The sequence below is a fragment of the Temnothorax nylanderi genome, unplaced genomic scaffold (genome assembly GCF_030848795.1).
Source record: "Temnothorax nylanderi isolate EJ_2023f unplaced genomic scaffold, tnyl_v1.0 TNYL_tig0012_pilon, whole genome shotgun sequence".
NCBI classification, from domain to species: domain Eukaryota; kingdom Metazoa; phylum Arthropoda; class Insecta; order Hymenoptera; family Formicidae; genus Temnothorax; species Temnothorax nylanderi.
The window spans coordinates 1,000,759-1,008,616 of record NW_027249074.1 but is presented as its reverse complement, the minus strand read 5'-3'; positions in this window follow the sequence as shown (position 1 = coordinate 1,008,616).

Below are 7,858 nucleotides of genomic sequence, written 5' to 3'. Positions count from 1 at the left end.
CTTTCGCCGAATAAGCCGTTCTTCTTCATTCCGTTTACCAAGCAAGCCTCGCTCGTAATTCGTACCATCGATTCCAATAGCGTAACTCGGTGCGCGATTTCGCTTTACATCCCCAGCAATACCGCTCAATTATTTCGCAATGTCGCGTCGTAAAAGAAAGGTCTCCGTTTTTTAAATCAAGTTTTACGGTAATTTTGCGAAACCACTTATCCGGTAACATCGCGTGCGGCGATAGTGGTTTATTCAAAATCTCGCCTTTTCGACTGGTCCCCTTTCTCCGCTATAAATTGTATGACGCATGACACGACAAGGCAGGCTTGGAAAACGGCGCGCCTTATTACCATCATTCGTTTTCGTTAACGCAAACGCGGCGCCGCGATGGAGGAGATTTTCACGCTTGACTTTCGGGGTTTTCGTTGCGGGTGATTTGTTTTCGCGCGAGGTACAATCTTGCATTTCGCATCACGCTAAATAAACATATAGTCCGGAAATTTTAGGTGATCCATGATCATTGATGTCAAAACAGTTAAATTTGCGAATAAAGTAGTAATATCAGAAACTTTCCTTTTATCATGAAATGCATATTTTATTTGAAACTTTTTTCTGTCTGTAAGATCTATTATCACATTATGCAATGACAATTACATAATTTTGATTTTATAGGAGAGATCTTTTAGTATATACTTCGTAAAAAGCATAAAGCGATATAAGTATTATTTGTACAAAATTGTTTAGTTCTACAACTTCTACATTTGTTACGGAATCCTTGGCTCAACTGGATAAATAAAGAGTTCGTTTCCCGCGACGAAGACGAGAGGCAAATTAACGCGCGCGCAGTGACTGTGCGGAATATCCACGCGCGCGAGTTTAGGCGAGACTTTAGCCGAATCGTTTCCGGTAAATTTCCCTCCGACCGATAGGCCGCCGGTATGCTCCGGCAGATCGTAGCCGGCCCGATATCGGAACTTGCGCTTCGGAGCACACGCGACTTAACCGTCTGGAAAATTTTTAAAATATCGAGCGTCGTCGAGCGGCGCGCGTCCACTCGGCGAACGATCCCGGATTCGAGCGGGTAAAGACGAATTTACACGGTTCACGCCAGGCGATCGCTCTGGATGAGTCACGCAACGAGAGAGAAAAAGAGAAAGAGAGCCCCATTTGGATCAACTGTCTTTTTTATCCAGATATATACAAAATGCGCATAAATTATATTCAACCAAACTCGGCGATCAGAGCAAATTGGATAACGACTTTCCTTCTGTCATCATTCAATGCGAGTATAATCGTCTTCCATTCACTCTATCCGTTTCTTTTTCACTCCTTGCATTCATAAAAGCGATACGACGCGACGCGTCCGTCAAAAGCGGGCCGCGAGCAAATTTGCCTTAAACGGCGAAAGCGAGAGCAACGCTATTCATACGATGAGAATGTCGCATAGTTGCCCGATTACCAGCCATCATCTCGACCACGAGAGAAGAGAGACGCGCGGCAAGTTTGCTCGTAAAACTCCTTCGACCGACTACTTTTATGCGCCCTGTCCCTCTTGTTCCCTCGCGCCTCGCCTCGCCGTTCCCCCTTTCACAAACGCCATCGTGTTACAGGAGGGAGAGAGGGTCTACGTGGAGCTGCAGTTCCGTAATTACCGGCTGCAGTTTCGCAAAATCAAAAGTAACGAGCGCAACTCCCTCCTCTCCCTTTCCCTCGCCACTTTAGGGCAGCAATTAAACCCTTTTCAGTAGCCGGGCGTCCATAGACGCGATTCCGCGCGAATGCGTACGTCGTGACGTCGCGCTCTCTCCCTCGAGGGTTCATTTCTAAAAATACTTTGCCCGTCAAAGATTGCGCATGCGTTATCCTTTGATTCTCTCTCGTTTACCTTCGTCCCTTTGCTTTTTTTTCGCGAAATTTTGGTGTGCGACTGTTGCGGGCTGCAAGTCGCTTATTTTCTTTTTTAACGCGGCTTTCAAAAGCCGTATGGTAATTATTAACCGCCTGCAACGAGCACGGCTTAATATGTAAGCGCTGCCTCCCGTACTAATTAATCCCTTCGTTCGTAGCATAGCGCCACGCGGCTACGTATTAAAAAATATTTGAACGAAATAACTGACGCTGTCCATGCAGGAACAGGTGAGTTTGGCTTCGAATAATGAGTACATTAATTTCCAAGTAGCACCTAATTAAAGACGTATTTGTTCTTAATTTGCTCTCTGCTAATTTTATCTGATAATGAAATAAAATTAAAGTACATTGTGCACACACACAAGTTATATACTAAAAAGAAATTTCACCATTCGTGTTACGGAAAATAACTTTGCGAAATGAAAGAAAGAGAGCATTTAATTATTATACATATTTCATTATCGTTCTTTTAATAATCAACATGCTTTTAATAATTTAAAAAAAATAAAGCACAATATTCAAGGAAATCAAGTAAATCATATTACTCCATAATTGAGTATTACATACGATTAAAATTATTCCAATTATTTGTCAGGAAAATATTGTTCTTCACTTAATCATTATTTTAAATTATCTCAAAATTCATTTCAAGATTCAGCAGAAATCCCAATATAGAAGCAAGTGAATAACTTAAGTAAAAATGATTAAATTCCAAAAAGTATGGAGTGAGAAATTAAAATCGTCCGAGTGTACTCGATTGTACCCCCCTGACCCCTATGAATGCACGCGAGAGATGCACCGGATGCTACCCCTCGCGCACAAACCAGAAATATCCAGCAGCGGCCCGCGTATGTGAGCATATGTGCGTATCTGGGTCTAAGAAATCGGCTATATTCGTCCGTTCCTCTCGCGTACTACTCGTTGTACGCGTACGTGACCTTACCACGGGGACGGTAATATTAGAAACTCCGACGTGTGTCCGCAGATACTGACGCTTGAACGAGCATCGGCGACAACTTGCGGTCGCTCAGATGTCCGTCGTGCATACCGATGGTCAGCAAACAGGGTCCTCATCCAGAATTAATTGCGCCCACATCGACCGATTAGCGGAGGATTTAGGATTTAGGTAGGGTGTTAGCCTTACTTAGGGATGATCGAGACAAGCGGGGCGCAAAAGAACAAGCGAAATAATTTGAATATTTATTTTGTATTTAGTTTCCTAATCTATTTTATTTTCTGTGATAAATTTCTTTTAAATTCCTCTGCTTTCTATCTCAAAGAACTTCTAAAAGAGCAATAAGAATTAATGTGTAAAATGAAACAGGTAGTGGAATGAGTTATGTACTTTCGAGTAATCGGTTACGTATCAGATTTATTTGATTGAAATTAAAGAAGGTTGGTGGATAAAAGTTTTCTCATTTGCATCCTTTCAATTTAGCGTAACTTATTACAAACTCAAAAAATCGAGCTGCACCAAATCGAGTGGTTCTTTTTCCCGTGGGATTATAATTTCGTATCAATTTCGACTTTATTAAGTTTACTCACGCCAACCTTACGCGGCCGATCAGATCAACGCACACATTTGATAGTTAATAATGGTGGATAAGAACCATAAGTTTTATGCCAGACATTATGCATCCCAGCTTTTAATTATTACGCATATTTACGTGCCTGTTGCCGTGAATGTTAATTGCAACTCGCGCTTGTACCGAGAACAACATTTCCTTCTGACCGACTGTATACACGGCCGCGCTTTTTAATTATCACGTACACGACGCTACGCGGCACACAGACATACAACGCCGGAATAATTAACGAACTCGCGAAACGTCCCGTTCGTCTCGATAGTCGCCGCGTTCTCGTTGCGATATTCTCGCGGAATATTCAGGATAATTAGCGGGAGCCAAATTATTGGCGCACCCGGTTTGCACGACAATCAGAAATGCCTCGTTTCGTGCTCGACAGCAATCGTCAATAATTCACAGACTAATAAGTCCGGGGCAAAACACACCGGAGGCTAGGAACGAAGTTATTTCTGCGGACGATCGTAATTAAGTACAAATTGTCCTCGGGCGATTAAGTAATCGTCCAAGTGGCGGGTGGGGGCTTAATTTCGGGTTAATGCTCGCTCGTTAATTTTCATAGTGAAGCAAAATCGTGCGTTCTATATACAAAATGAGACGGAACTGATGCTGGAAAGAAACCGCAAGAGGGAAAGTTCAAACGTAAAATAGCAGCGTACGGTAAAAGCCAATATGTATAGAATTGTATGTGCGATAAGGAAACTAGCTGTCGTGCGCAGGGACCATATTAAACGCCAAAGTATTTTTTCTAAATATCGTCGGCGCAATCTGATAGAGCGAAACACGCATTAGAGAGATACCGATTTCCTATAGCGATCCGATAAGCGGCGTGAATTGCGCGGATTACAATTGCGCGAATTGCTTTACCTCGTACTGCAATTTTCAAGATCGTGATTCCCGAAGAATTGTATCCATTGCCGAGTAACTGGATCCAGCAGTAACGTCTCCGGGGTCTACAAACGTTACAGCTCTTAGCAGGATATCCGGGCGCAATTAATGAACGTCAAATTATCGGCACGAGAGAGCCGCGCGGCAGCTCGAATTATCGTCCCCGCCGCGGCGTTCAACTCGGACTATTAACAATTTGTCCGTTAATGAGACGCGGAGCCAAGCTAGGTGTGCACCGGAGGCTACGAAGTCGCTCTAAACTACCGGATTTACGGTCAACCGTCTGCTAAACGCTCCGCGTAAACAGACCGTTAGCAGTGGCGTGGCGTCCTCATTTCCGTTTTCATTACCAAATCTTTCCCTATTATTCTCGACTGTCAACTTTTCGATTATACTTTCGAGAGAGAATACTATAAACGTATATACCTTAAAAAGTAAGTACTAATAAATAATCATGCATTATTACAGTATAGAGATGTAAATTAGAAGGCGAAATTCATATTACAGATACATATTTCTTTAGGAGGTGATAGGAAAAAAGAAGTAAAAATTGCAAGATGTTTATTTTTTATTAAAGTTTTTTATTTTAAATATTAGTTCTGAGAAATTTTCTTTGTGCGAATAAAACGAAGGTAATTCTTTAACTCTTTATAATTTTTAAATTCTTTAACTCTTCTGATCTGCATTACTTTACTTCCACTTCTTCCGTAACTACGCCATTGCGTTAAGCAACATATACACAACTCTGCACGTGGCGAGCAGCCTTAATATTTTCCTCGGTTGTATGATCAGCGGCCGATCGACTAATTGCCGGTAACATCGTGTGATAGAATCAAAAGTCGCATATTTCGCCTGTTACACCATGTTTACACGCGCAAGCGAAAGGATGGGGGACTGCCAAGAGGGTACCGGGGACGATGGGTGATTCCTCCGAATCGAGATTACGAAATTATGATCGTGCATATATCACTCGCCGTTTGCACGCTCGTTTTCCTCGCGCCGAAGGTCCCGAGAGTCACGCAAAACGCGTATTTGAGCGCACGATTTATGCGCTGACGTTTCGCGGATGCATTCTTTTTGACACTCGAGATTTTTCAAGCGATCCCCTAATCTGTGAGGCTCGTTTTTTGCCGTCTTAAAACTTAACGAGCGGGTGCATCAGCTTCGATCAATTCTCATTACAATCGGCACAATTTTCTCTGTCTTTATTTGGGGCATCTTTTAACAGTCTTTACTTAATGATAAAATAAACATCACTAATTGTAGTTTAAATCGTTTCATAAAATAATCTATATCTCTGCATTTGCAATAACTCTGAAGTGAAATATAATCTCCCATATCTGTAAATGTGGGTATACTTGGAAGAGAATCAAAGTATAGAAGGTGCAGCTAAAACGGACGGAAACCTATCATCGAAAATTGAGCTCACGATTATATACCGGTTTCGATCCCTGGCATAAACGTGCCACTGATGATTGGCATAAACGCGACTCCCGGTCGAAAATTCGGCCAGCCGTCCCGAAAGTTCCATCGACACGCTCGATCGCGCCGGGATACTCGCGCCGCTTGAGACAACCGGTTCCCGGGGAGATTACGGCCGACCGGTAATTCCCGTTTAAATCAGACTCGTCGATTACAGTCGATCGGTACTATGATTAGACGGAAATCGCGGAATATCGGATTACGCTTAACCGCATGCCCCTCATACCGCTAATAAATGTCTGAAGGAGACGCACACCGCGGTGGCATTTCGAGCCACGCTATCGTATGACGTCGGCCGTCACAGAGCGAGCAATTAGCGCGACCGATTTTTCGTCCGACCCCGTCCGGGATCGTTATCTTTTATCTATGAGAAAATGTATGAAATAGATTTCGTTTTTTTTTTCCCGAGACCGGCCGGATGCATATTAATCGGCGCCACAACGACTTACGCGCGGCGGCCGTGGTACGCGCGTTCCTACGCGTGAATAATACGTTTTGGACCGCGGTATATTTTATACGGCGTTGCGTGCCGTCGTCACATTCGTTTTGCAAGAGCTATTAGAACATAGGGTTGGGCGCGCCGATCGAATAAATCTCGATTCGAATCGGTGCCATTCCCGCTCTCGCCCGAGACGCCCCGGTATGATTTAACCATATCATTTTCGTCGCGATGATCGATTACGACACGTTCGGCTTATCGATCGCGAAATGATTAACTCCCTCGTTTTCAATGTAGACGTATGGAGCTAAGTATTATGAGTATTTATAGCATCACTTTTTCTGAAGGAAATACGAAGCCTAGAACAAGAGTTGTAGTATAGACAGATTTATTTCTGTATATTTTATCTAGTCGATCCGTATATTTATATAAAATCTGAAGACTAAATGTTTTATATTGCAACTTTAAAACAACTTGTACAAGCTTCAAGAACAACAAAGCTTGACGCACAATATAATGATATCAAATCGTTCGTTTTTATCATACAATTAACTTCAAGCTACGGGCACTCGTCGATAGCGAATTTAAAAGTTTCCCGCATCATTAGATCTCGGCCCGTTATTCCTTTATCTCTCCGGCGAATGTACCGAGGGGGGAAGGAGGGGTTTAGCATTTTCTGCGCGCAAAGCTAACAAATTGTCAGCAGCACTTAACGTGTCAAGCCGAGGGATATCCAGCCGAGGTGTAAGGCGTTGTCGCCGCGTAATGTAAAGTAGCCTAAGGTCGAAGTAATCGAGAAACCGGTCTGCTAAATTTCCGTGGCTGTTTCACGGGGATCAAGCAACCAACAGCAACACCCCGGCGTTCCGCTCTCCGCCGCTCGTCCACCCTTGAAAGCGCGCCTCGGGAACAAAACTTATCGATCGCGTGTGTCGCCGCACGTAACCCTTCTTCTTCTCCTCTCCCTCCTGTTCGCCGCTGATATCCTCTCGTTCGTCATATACGATCCTCTTGACTCTCACTGCTTGCCACCGTACTCACCATTTTACACCCGATAAAGCCTCTTTACGTGTTCTCGAGACGGACTTCGGCAGGGCGAGCGGGGGAGAGGTAGAGGAACAGAGAAAGAAAAAGAGGAAGGTTACGACAAAGGGAAGAGAAGGAGAGGCAGGCGTCAACTCCCTATCGCGTGACGCATTAATAAGCCGCGCAAGAACCTCGAGATCTCTCCCTCGGGAGGTGGCGGTCGAGATGATCAACGTACAACATCGTGAAAGCACTCTCGCGGCACAATCGGTCGAAATATTTTCGAGAGAAGCCTCGTAAAAATTCGAGATATCGCTTATGAGTGTCTTCGCCCGCTTGCAGCTCTCTCAGTCGTCCGTCCGTTCGTCCGTCCGACCATCCGGGAGCATCGCAACGCTCGAGTGCCCTCGTTGGACCCCACAAAAGGTCCATTCCGGGCGTTCCGGGCTTTACGACTGGCTGAAAACGAGGGGAACCGAAGTCTACTCTACTCACGATCGCTCTGTCGTCCCGGCAGATACCAAGTCGCCGATGCCGACAC